Raw genomic sequence first — 13,461 nt, forward strand, 5'->3', positions numbered from 1 at the left:
CGCTCTCACGACTTGTCACCATGTGATTTTTACCTCTGGGGATTTCTAAAGGCTAGAGTCTACCGCAACAATCCCAGAACACTTGACACATTGAAAAGCAACATATGTGAAGAAATTTCGAATATTGTTCAAAGAGTACTGAAAAGTGTTTTCCTGTACATGCTTCGACGTTCACAAGTTTGCTTAGATGTTGGCGGAGAATATTTTAAACACAGACGTGGAATTCCTTTCTAAAATATGCTTATTAAACTAATAAAAGTAAATCTCTAACTTAAACTGTTAATTACATAGTTAATAATGAAACTGTGCAATAAAAATGTAAGAAAGCGATGATGTACGTTGATTTTCTTTGTTCATATTCCTTTCAGCGGAGGTGCCGGTTTTATGAGTAATCAGTAACAGCAGTAACAGTCCTTCCACCGATACTCTATAAGCCCCAATATTTTTCGCTAAACGGCAGTGCGGGCCTGTGTCAAATGGTGGCACTGTGGATCTGATGAAGGAACAGAGTGAGCTGAGCTTCACAGCATCTCTGTTTGCGGAGTCCATGTTGTAGCAGTGTCGCGTCAAGCCGTAGCGAAATGGTGTCTACAATTGGGCCAAAGCCGCACAGACGTGGGAGATGCTGATCGGGGAGGAAAGCCATCGATATCGACCACAGGCGACATTCATCAGGCAATCGAGGCACTGATTTTTTGACGATGAGGAAGTTCACACAGCGCTTCTCGAATGGGTCCGTGGCCAAAAAGTGAATTTCTGTCGTTGAGGAACTAACGAGTGGTAGAAGAGTCCGACTGTTATGTACAGAGATTTGGTGACAGTGTTGAAAAGTAGTGCCATGCATTTGTGTTAATGCCCTGTATCATTCAGTAGAAGACGCTTGACTTGCCACAGTAATGAGTAACTTACATTTTGAAGTCCCCTCGTATAAGAGACAGGGAAACAGATAAACGTATCAGGGAACAGGTGAGAGTGGAAGACATAGCTACGACTGCAGGTACATGGTGCAGATGTGTACTTGACGTGGAGTCAGGCTAATGCATAATAGATGGACAAAGGGTGGTCTTTGCTGGAAGAGACTGAAACAAAAAACGTATATGAAGCACACGCATACGTAGAAACAAAGAGGGTAATGCATGTAAAGATCTGAGAGAGGCATCTGTCCAGCTGCAGATATCAAATGAGATGCGATGATAAAACTCTTATCTACATCATATTCTGCAAACCATCGTGAAGTGCAAGGCAGTAGTTGTCAGTTACTAGGATTTCTTCCTGTTCCATTCACGTTTGGAGCGCGGGAAGAATTATTATTTGACTGCTGTAATTACTCTAATATTTTCCACGCGAACTCTTTGGGAGCGATATGTAGAGGACTGTAGTATGCCCCTAGAGTCATCATTTGAAGCCGGTTCTTCTGCGAGTAGTTCCCTCACTCAGCGCTTCTCTTTTGTCTATAATATCGTTGCTGTTGACTGTAGCGGACTAGGGGGCGGCACACAAAACAGTAGTATTTTCTTTTTTGTATACAGGCCATAGAGCAGCACGGGTTTTTATCGTTTTTCACGCTGGTGTCTAGAAGATTCTCCACGTAAACCTAGTTTTCTAAAATAAATTATGAGAAAGTTGTAACTTTGCGTAAGTGATAACTTCACACCCGGGAAGAAAATTATAGTATCAAAAGGCTAATATACGGCACCGAAAAGCGATGGACATTGCTTTTAACGAACTGTGGTAAATATTTGCAAATTTTCTTCCTTGATGTGCAAGTAACTAAGTGGTATTGTACACTGAGAACTATGTGAATAATACACTCCTGGAAATTGAAATAAGAACACCGTGAATTCATTGTCCCAGGAAGGGAAAACTTTATTGACACATTCCTGGGGTCAGATACATCACATGATCACACTGACAGAACCACAGGCACATAGACACAGGCAACAGAGCATGCACAATGTCGGCACTAGTACAGTGTATATCCACCTTTCGCGGCAATGCAGGCTGCTATTCTCCCATGGAGACGATCGTAGAGATGCTGGATGTAGTCCTGTGGAACGGCTTGCCATGCCATTTCCACCTGGCGCCTCAGTTGGACCAGCGTTCGTGCTGGACGTGCAGACCGCGTGAGACGACGCTTCATCCAGTCCCAAACATGCTCAATGGGGGACAGATCCGGAGATCTTGCTGGCCAGGGTAGTTGACTTACACCTTCTAGAGCACGTTGGGTGGCACGGGATACATGCGGACGTGCATTGTCCTGTTGGAACAGCAAGTTCCCTTGCCGGTCTAGGAATGGTAGAACGATGGGTTCGATGACGGTTTGGATGTACCGTGCACTATTCAGTGTCCCCTCGACGATCACCAGAGATGTACGGCCAGTGTAGGAGATCGCTCCCCACACCATGATGTCGGGTGTTGGCCTGTGTGCCTCGGTCGTATGCAGTCCTGATTGTGGCGCTCACCTGCACGGCACCAAACACGCATACGACCATCATTGGCACCAAGGCAGAAGCGACTCTCATCGCTGAAGACGACACGTCTCCATTCGTCCCTTCATTCATGCCTGTCGCGACACCACTGGAGGCGGGCTGCACGATGTTGGGGCGTGAGCGGAAGACGGCCTAACGGTGTGCGGGACCGTAGCCCAGCTTCATGGAGACGGTTGCGAATGGTCCTCGCCGATACCCCAGGAGCAACATTGTCCCTAATTTGCTGGGAAGTGGCGGTGCGGTCCCCTACGGCACTGCGTAGGATCCTACGGTCTTGGCGTGCATCCGTGCGTCGCTGTGGTCCGGTCCCAGGTCGACGGGCACGTGCACCTTCCGCCGACCACTGCTGACAACATCGATGTACTGTGGAGACCTCACGCCCCACGTGTTGAGCAATTCGGCGGTACGTCCACCCGGCCTCCCGCATGCCCACTACACGCCCTCGCTCAAAGTCCGTCAACTGCACATACGGTTCACGTCCACGCTGTCGCGGCATGCTACCAGTGTTAAAGAGTGCGATGTAGCTCCGTATGCCACGGCAAACTGGCTGATACTGACGGCGGCGGTGCACAAATGCTGCGCAGCTAGCGCCATTCGACGGCCAACACCGCGGTTCCTGGTGTGTCCGCTGTGCCGTGCGTGTGATCATTGCTTGTACAGCCCTCTTGCAGTGTCCGGAGTAAGTATGGTGGGTCTGACACACCGGTGTCAATGTGTTCTTTTTTCCATTTCCAGGAGTGTAGAAATAAGTTACGACGTGGGTAAATGTTTTTAACAATGCGCTGTTCATGAATCCAAACAACATAGACTGAAAGCAAATATAATACGTATTTTTAAATAAGTAGTGGAGCGGATCATTGCAGCATTAAGAAAATACGAACTGTAGTGCAAGAAATGCAGCATATACAACTTTTTTGTTAAGCACAAGCAAAGTTAATACATAGCTAGAGTCTCAGTACAGAGTGAAGTGACAATGTCAACATAATGCACAGTAGAGAGGTCATACAACGTGCAGCAGCATGCAGGCGGTTTTTTATTCTACCGCCTCTCGAAAGATGCAACATAGCCTACACTAATGTCCATTATAATTATCCGGGCTGTTATGCCGTGGTCGGTTTATAAATTCTGTGTCAGTTCCCTGATAATTATAATGGACATGACATTTCCGGCCGTGAAAGTCTACATTTTTGTAATAGCCTACACTGCCCTTAATCTGCTGCTGTGAAAAGACGTCTGTATTCTTCGTCAACATCAGCTACGTAAATGAACAATGCGCCACTAGAAGAAGATGGTATGAACCATCGAAACCAGGAGTGACAAAATAAACGCATGACTATTTTATTTGTAAAATGTTTCACCGTACATTAATTTCAGATCTTCGGCATTGATTAACAGCTGATAAAACATGCCCCATCATGACCGATAAATTACTTAAGTCACAGGTATGCATGTGATTTACACAAACAAATTAAAAATATTTAACGAAGGAAATAATATCGATGTATTGCAGAACAGCCTGCTGCAGCAATAGTCGCTGTTACCGGCTAAACTATGCGTTCAATTGAAAATATTTCGTTTTCATAGATTTAGATACACATGACCCTCAATACCAGAAGAATGGCGCCGTTAACAATTTAAATGTCTTGCAATTAAGGTTATGATAAACTATGACTCAGTATCGACATCTTAATGTATTTCAATGGTTATCCGGTAATCAACTGAGCGTTGAATGCTTTGTGCTTTACGGCGGACCGAAGCTTTACAAGGTGGGAAAGTGCCGTTTATCCTACGTGTATGGCAACGAAACGTAGATATTAGGTAGGAAAGGCCACAGTCGCATACAAGCCACACAAATGAAATTCCTTAGGGCTCTACTCTGACAAAAATGCCTTGATAAAATAAGAAACCATATACATGAAATCAGTTACAGATGCTTGCAATACGTGATGAAATGGACGAATACAGAAGCAAGTCGGGAGAGAATTCAGAACCAACGGACAATACAAGAACTCCGAAAATGGCACTGTCATACAGACCGTTTGGCCGCAGAGGCCCACGAAGACCGAGGCTTGCGGTTGGAACAGGCCAAAGCCCTAATCTCGGAAAGGATGACGACGATCATGAGTAGTTAGCAACTCCGTACGCTCTACTACTATTACAAGTGCGGGGCTGTCACACGCAGCATACCTACAAGCCAATTTCTTCCATGCCACGACAGTTAAAAGTCGACCGGCAGTTTACTTTGATAATACTCGCTGAACACACATACTTCAACATTCATTAACACTGTAATGCATATAAATCCACGTTTAATCCGAACAAACAACTGGTCTATTTACTTCTTATAATTTATTTTCTCTTAAAAATCTAATTTAGTGTTCCATTTTTTGAACTTAAGCTGTCTGCTTTATACATGGTACCTTATTTGCTGTGGCACCCGGTGCAGGCAAATCGTATAAAATAATTTTCTTCACACTTTTCTTGCTGGCTTTTACACCCAATTCTGCGCGACAAAATCTGTGAAATTTTCGCATAGTCGGTATTTCATTGTAGTGTACACAACAGTGCAGAAATTGCTGCTTTATAACACATTTATGGATATCGCGAGTGGGTTTTTTTTTTTTTTTGCACACTTCTTTCTTGAGGGCAGTTACCTGGATCCAACTGCCCTGGCATCGAGTACCACCACCTGTAATCTGCACACTTCTATCTTACTGAACTGTAAAATTTTGTTCGTACGTCGGTTACCTTCCCCGTTGGCACCTCGAGATATGTAATAATAGTGCGCGTTGTTACCCCATAGTAAAAGCATGGAAACCATCGTGAAAAATGTATGCACGGATAAGCGTGACGGCTTACTATTAACGTCTTTAAATTTATTAATGGTGAGACGGTCAAAGGAGAACAGTGCCAACGGGGAAGGTGACGGACGTGCAAACAAAATATTAAAGTTCAGTTGAAACAAAACTATGCTTAAACTGACATACAATATTTTTTAGCGCAACGCAATCTGACTTTCAAAAATCCCTACAAAAGAATGCCCCTGACTAACATTAACCTATACGTTTCACAAGTCACTTACCTCACAAAAATCTTGGTTACTCGAACTACTGCAATACAGCGAGCGCCACTACTGCCAGCTAAATAAAAGATTCAAACTACAGAAGGCACTAACTATTGATAGGGATAGTTAGCAAATGAAAGATTTTAATAGAGAACAAACAATGTATTTACCTTAATAGTCATAATATATATAGCAGTTCATGACATCCAGTCTTACAAATTTCAAAACTCCGCCATTCTCTCCCCACATCCACCACTGCTGGCGGCTCACCTCCAACTGCCCAACGCTACACGCTGTTAGCATCCAGCTGCCGCTGCCCGACACTACAATGGCAGACAACAATGCAAACTAGCCACAGACTGCGCACAGCACAGCCAGTGATTTTCATACAGAGCGCTACGTGGCGTTGGCGTTACCAATAAAAAATCCTAAACAGCCTACTTACATAGCCCCCATGCTCCCAACAAAAAATGATTACAAATTGTTTTGGGCAGTGGCCAATAATGATTTGATAAAATTTACTATAACAAAGATATCAAATGCACACACTTATTGATACAATGTTGGTCAGAAGCTAAAATTTTCTCACAGTCCATAAAGACAGTCCTGATCGTTCATCACAGTAAAATTGCAGTGTTTTTTTTTTTTCAAAGTCTGAGGAATAAAAGAAATTGCACTTGGAAGTAGTGGATTTCTAAGCAGTCTTGAAGAAGTAGTGATGTCCTTCCAACGAAAGACAGTGCTGACTCTTGACATGCAGACGGGTAATGGGCCACAGCAGAGTCAGTCGACGTTGAAGACTATCGGTAGGTAGGTCATCACAGAGCAGACCCACTGTAGTCCTGGTAGAGATTACTATTGGTGGGCCACCAGAGGTGCAAACCCACTGCAGTCCTTGCAGAAATAATGGTATTGGTGGGTCATCAAATGTGTAGACCCACTGTAGTCCTTGTAGAGATGGCCAGCAGCCATTTGTTTGACTGTGCAGGCGCACAATCACCATTGAAGAGTCTTGCGGATAATATAGGAAGTCCATAACCACCACTTTTGCACTCACAAAAATTGTTTTTGAAATGTCCTTACAACAAGCAATGCTGTTATCCAGTCCCTTACTGAATTATTAACACACGTGCAAACACTATCAGTCCCTACTTCTCACATATTGTTGCCCCTGACTAACATTAACCTACACGTTTCACAAGTCACTTACCTCACAAAAATCTTGGTTACTCGAACTACTGCAATACAGCGAGCGCCACTACTGCTAGCTAAATAAAAGATTCAAACTACAGAAGGCACTAACTATTGATAGTTAGCAAATGAAATATTTTAATAGAGAACAAATAATGTATTTACCTCAATAGTCATAATACATATAGCAGTTCATGACATCCAGTCTTACAAATTTCAAAACTCCGCCATCTCTCTCCCCACATCCACAACTGCTGGCGGCTCACCCTTAACTGTGCAACGCGCTGTTAGCATCCAGCTGCCGCTGCCCGACACTACAATGGCAGACAACAATGCAAACTAGCCACAGACTGCGCACAGCACAGCCAGTGATTTTCATACAGAGCGCTACGTGGCGTTGGCGTTACCAATAAAAAAACCTAAACAGCCTACTTACACAGTAAGTTAGTAGTGTGCAAATTACGGGAGGTGGTACTCGATGCCTTGGGAGTTGGATTCAGGTATCTGCCCTCAAGAAAAAAGTGCACAAAAAAATTTCCCATTCGCGTTATCCATAAATGTATTATAAAGCAGCAATTTCTGCACTACAAGGAAATACCCACTCTGCGAAAATTTCACCGATTTTGTCGCACAGAAGTTGGCGTAAAAGCCAGGAAGAAAACTATGAAGAAAATTGTTTTATAGGATTTGGTGTAACATAGGCACTCCCACTCCACAAAGGCCATTCGGCGTAAACCAATCAGAGTGGTCGGTGGGTAACGTCGTCCATAAACAGCCTTTTCTATGTATCCGAGGCATGTTCGATAGGGTTCATGTCTGGAGAAGATGCTGGCAATTACAGTCGAACGACCTGACAGAAGTCATTCACAAGATTTCCACGATGAGGACGGGAATTGTCGTCCATGAAGACGAATGCCTCGCCAACACGGTTGCACTATCGGTCGGAGGATGCTTTCACGTATCATACAGCAGTTACGAAGCCTTCCATGACCACCAGCGGCGTACGTCGGCCCCACATGATGCCACCCCAAAACAGCAGGGAACCTCTACCTTGCTGCACTCGCTGGTCAGTGTATCTAAGGCGTTCAGCCTGACCGCGGTGCCTCCAACCACGCCTCCGACGATTGTCTGTTTGAAGGCATGTGCGACGCTCATCGGTGAAGAGAACGCGGTGACACTCCTGAGCGGTCCCTTCGACATGTTGTTGGCCCCATCTGTACCGCGCTGCATAGTATCGTGGTTTCAAAAATGGACCTCGCCATGGACGTCGGGAGTGAAGTTTCGCATCATGCAGCCTGTTGCGCACAGTTTGAGTCGTAACACGATGTCCTGCGGCTGCACGAAAAGCATCATTCGACATTGTGGCGCTGCTGTCAGGGTTTCTTCGAGCCATAATCCGTAGGTAGCGGTCACCCACTGCAGTAGTAGCTCGTAGGCGGCCTGAGCGAGGCATGTCATCGACAGTTGCTGTCTTTCTGTATCTCCTCCATGTCCGAACAACATCGCCTTGGTACACTCCGAGACGCCTGGACACTTCCCTTGTTGAGAGTCTTTCCTGGCACAAAGTAACGATGCGGATGTGATTGAACCGCGGTATTGACTGTCTAGGCACGTTTGAACTACAGACAACACGAGCCGTGTACCTCCTTCCTGGTGGAATGACTGGAACTGATCGGCTGTCGGACCCCCTGCGTCTAATAGGCGCTGCTCATGCATGGTTGTTTACATCTTTGGACGGGTTTAGAGACATCTGTTAACAGTCAAACTGTGTCTGTGATACACTATCCACAGTCAACGACTATCTTCAGGAGTTCTGGGAACCGCGTTGATGCAAAACTTATATATATATATCCAAAAAAGTATATATAAGTCCGTTATCAGCCTGTTAAGTAATCAAGGTCACACGTTGTCTGTATAAGCGGGCAGTGCACACCAGCGGAACCATTCCGCTGTGAGTTATATCTGTAACAGAACTGAAGCACTATGGCACTATGCCTCGTCGTCGTATATATAATGAATTTCTCTCCTGGGCCAACTTCTTCTCAGTGTAGCACTTGCACCCTACGTTCTCAATTATTTACTGGATGTATTCCAGAATTCCCCTACAATTTTTGCCCTCTACAGCCCCCTCTCATGCCATGGCGGTGATTCCTTGATGTCACAGCACATGTCCTATCGTCCTGTCCCTTCTTCTCCCCATCCGCGCACCTGATTTTCAACATTCTTTTGTAGCATCACATCTCACACGCTTCGATTCCCGTTTGTTCCCATTTTTACTGTCCCTGATTACTATCATACAATACTGTGCTCCAATCGTACACTACCGTAAATTTCTTCCTCAATTTAAATCCTATATTTGGCACTGATTGATTCTCTTGAGCACGAATACTCTCTTTAACTGTGCTAGTCTACTACTCATGTCATCCATGCTTCGTGCGTCGCGGGTTATTTTGCTTCCGAGGTAGCAGCTTCTCGCTTTCTCATTTCTTCTACTACTCATCCCAGTCCTACATCCTTTTTAATAAGAGCTTTTCACTCTTGGTCTTCGAATCTTATTGTACATATTTTTATCACTTTCTTTCGTGCGGCTTACTCCTATTTTTGTCAGAATTTCGAACAACTTGCACCATTTCATGTTGTCGAACGTATGTCCTACATTGACAAATCCTATGAGCGTATCACGACTTTTCTTCAGTTTTGCTTCCATCACCAAACACAGAGTAATAGCTGCCTCTCTGATGTCTTTACCTTAACTAAAACTGATGGCCATCTAACAGATCCTCAATTTTCTTTTCCTTTCTTCTGTATATTACTCTTGTCAGCATTTTGGATGCATGAGATTTTAAGCTGATTGTACTTCGGAAGCGTGTCCATTACATTATCCAAAAGTCTTATGATACAAGTCTCGTAGATTCTACACATTAAGTTGAATAGTCGTTTGGTTGCCATTTTCCCCACTGATTTTAGAAATTGCGATGGAGTGTTTTCTATCCCTTCTCCTTTGTTCGATCTTAGTTCTTCCAGAGCTCTTTCTAATTCTGTCTCTAATACTGGGTCCCACAGCACGGAGTCGCCACGCGGTTTGAGGCGCCATGTCACGGGCTGCGCGGCCCCTCTCGCCGGAGGTTCGAGTCCTCCCTCCGGCATGGCTGTGTGTGTTGTTCTTAGCATAAGTTAGTTTTATTAGTGTGTAAGTCTAGCGTCCGATGACCTCAGCAGTTTGGTCCCTTAGGAATTCCCACACATTTGAATATTTTTACTCGATCCCCTACGTTTTTTCTATCGACTTCAATTACTACTATTATATCCTACCCCTCATATAGGCCTACAGTATAGTCTTTCCACCTATTCACTCTCACGTCTGAAAGACCCACTAGTGTATGATTACGTCATTGAGAACAATCACTGGAAGCAATCAGTTCCTTAAAATATGTAGGAGTACACAGATGGAGCGACGTAATGTGGAAACACCGCAAAAAGCTACTTGCAGGGAGTAGCCAGACGCATACGTTGAAAGAGTTCTCAGAAAGTACAGCCCATCCTCAAAAGCAGACAGGTTACAGAACACTCGCTCGACCTATACCCAAATATTACTTCGGTGTCTGGAATGTGTACGTGATGGGACTGACAGAGGAAATAGAGAAGATCGAAAAAACGAGTAGCGTGTTTCGTTATAGGTTCATTTAGTAAATGTGGAAGCATTCCGGAGATGGTCAGGTAACTCCAGTGGCAAACACTGCATGAGAGACGTTCTACCTCACAGTGTGGTATACTCTTAAAATTCCGAGAGCCTGTGTTGCTTCCGCGGCTGGAACAAAACAAATGGCTCTGAGCACTGTGGGACTTAACATCTGAGGTCATAAGTCCCCTAGACTTAGAACTACTTAAGCCTAAGGACATCACCCACATCCATGCCCGAGGCAGCATTCGAACCTGCTGCCGTAGCAGCAGCGCGGTTCCGGACTGGAGCGCCTAGAACCGCTTAGCTACCGCGGCCGGCGGGGGAGGGGGGGGGGGGAATTTATTGAGTGACAGTGGTGCACATGAAGTACCCTCCGCCACACCCCATGAGGAAGCTCGAGGAGTATAGCTGTAGATGTAGAACTGGAACGTGGATGTACCCGATCGCGTGACTTTTTTTTTTTTTATTGACTTTCCGGACGTTCCCATAGCGTCATCTGAACAGGGTAGTCAGTTATGGCGCAACGAACGTAACGGTAACAAAACACTCAACGCCCGAGCGGAGCAGATCTCCGACCCATCGGGGAATCGAACTCGGGCCCCTTTGTTAAACAGACGCACGCGCTAAACGCGCAGCTACCGAGGCGCCCGTCATCTAGGTAGTTCAAGCTTTCGCCACATCTAAGGCTCGCTTTGGAGATTTCCAGAGCAGATCGAGCACAAATGATCCCTCCGACAATCCCGGAGCTCACCGCAGGCAGGAGCGAGTAACCGCCGATAGAAGCGGCGGTTGCGGCGTTCGGTCCGCCTCTGTTGAGGGGACGCGCCGTGGCAGGTAATCGGGCAGCTATCAAAGGCGGAGGCGCTCACCTCTGACAGCTGAGCCGACCGACTGTACTCTTGAGCGGGGGCGGCTGCGTGACTGGGAATTCAGGCTCGCCACGCGTGTCGTCCTCGTGACAGCACCACGTCATCCGTCTGCTGCAAAGCCTCGTACTGCGTCTGGTGGAGGGTGCATTAGTGTACCACTGCCGTTACAACCACTTCACGTGTGGCGCACGGGAGGAATGAGACAGTATGCCTCAAAGCGACGGCGTGACGCAGAAGCTAGCAAAGTGGTCTACCTTTCGATAGGATCGTGGTTCAAATCCCCGTCCGACAATCCAGATTGAGATTTCCCGTGATCTCCCTAAATCGTTCCAGGCAAATTCCGGGATGCTTTCTTTGAAAATGCCACTGCCGATTTCCTTTCCCATACTTTCGTAATCCGAACTTGCGTTCCAATGACCGCGCTGGCGACGAGACGTTAGACTCCAACCTTCCCTTCCCGGAGGGGTCAGGGATTTTCTCTGCCTCGTGATGACTGGGTGTTGTGTGATGTCCTTAGGTTAGTTAGGTTTAAGTAGTTCTAAGTTCTAGGGGACTGATGACCATAGATGTTAAGTCCCATAGTGCTCAGAGCCATTTTTTCCAACCTTCCTTCCTTCCCTTACTACGCCTCAATACTATTTCTCATGTTTTCCCATCACAGTGCAGGGCATGAAATGTATTCTCAGGGAAATGGGGCTTCTCTTGGTTCTTATTGGAAATCCGCCTCTCATAATGTCGAGAGTAAGGCTTTGTTACGAAGCATACATTTTCTGTTTTCTCTCACTGAAGTGTGGTAATTGTTTCTGAGCCTTCGGCACAGGCTATCCAAACCTATCAGAACGGTATATTTGTTCTTCGAATTTTTCTATTATCTCCACTAACGTAACTTGGTAAGATTCCAAGACTCGCCGCCGGCCGTTGTGGCCGAGCGGTGCTAGGCGCTTCAGTCTGGAACCGCGCAACCGCTAAGGTCGCAGGTTCAAATCCTGCCTCGGGCATGGATGTGTGTGATGACCTTAGTTTAGTTAGATTTAAGTAGTTCTAAGTTCTAGGGGATTGATAGCCTCAGACGTTAAGTGCCATAGTGCTCAGAGCCATTTGAACCATCCAAGACTCGCCCAACGACGCTTTTGTAAGAGATCTCATGTTTGGATGAGTTACACTGCCGTTTTATTGTTCCAATATATCTCAGTCTAGCATCTCATTTTCCTTCAGGTACGTTTAAGTCGTCATTGCACTATCAATAGCTGCTCATTTCGTATTAACGTTCCAAGGGTGTGATCATCCTCTGCACAACATCTTCAGAAAACTACGCCCGTAGCCAATCCGTATACATATCTATCATCAACATTATCGGTTCTGTCACATTTCCTTGTAATGCTGCTCACGACACGGTCGCTTCTGGTAACGTCTCCCTTTGAAGAACGATGTAGGACTGTAATAGCCTGCCGTTGTGGCCGAGCGGTTCTAGGCGCTTCAGTCTGGGATCGCGCGACCGCTACGGTTGCAGGTTCGAATCCTGCCTCGGGCATGGATGTGTGTGATGTCCTTAGGTTAGTTACGTTTAAGTGGTTCTGAGCTCTAGGGAACTGATGACCTCAGATGTTAAGTCCCATAGTTCTCAGAACCATTTGACCCGTAATAGCTAGGAAGCCTTGAACCCAATTAAATACCTAGATAGCTAGGTACCTAGGTACACATGCAAAAAAACTTTGACACATGGCAGCCTTACGGGTTGCGTAATGAGTGGATGGACCGGGCAATGGGAAATTAAACGTCATGCACAACAAAATACAATTTATTAAGCCCCAAGGTGCTGCTGTATGTATTCCCACTGTCCATCAATATGGTTGTGAATCCCTAAAGAAGCACTTTAGCATCGAAACTAGAGATCTGGTAATCTTTGCAATCTAGACCGTTTTATAAGCTGAGTAGTGATCAAAACAATGGATTTCTGAACAAAAAAGAACTGAGTAAGTACAGAGGACAAGAATGAAGCTCTTTAGTAACTGTAATGCCATGAGAGATTGATCAATACCACTGATCAACCCATTGAATTTCTGAACATTTCAGATTACCTCATGGCTAACCGAAGAGCACATAGAGCCGCAGCTAAACAAAATACATGGCCAGCAAGCTAGATGCCTGAGGCGTGCTTATTTCATT

This window comes from Schistocerca gregaria, chromosome 2, assembly GCF_023897955.1.
Source record: "Schistocerca gregaria isolate iqSchGreg1 chromosome 2, iqSchGreg1.2, whole genome shotgun sequence".
Taxonomy (NCBI): domain Eukaryota; kingdom Metazoa; phylum Arthropoda; class Insecta; order Orthoptera; family Acrididae; genus Schistocerca; species Schistocerca gregaria.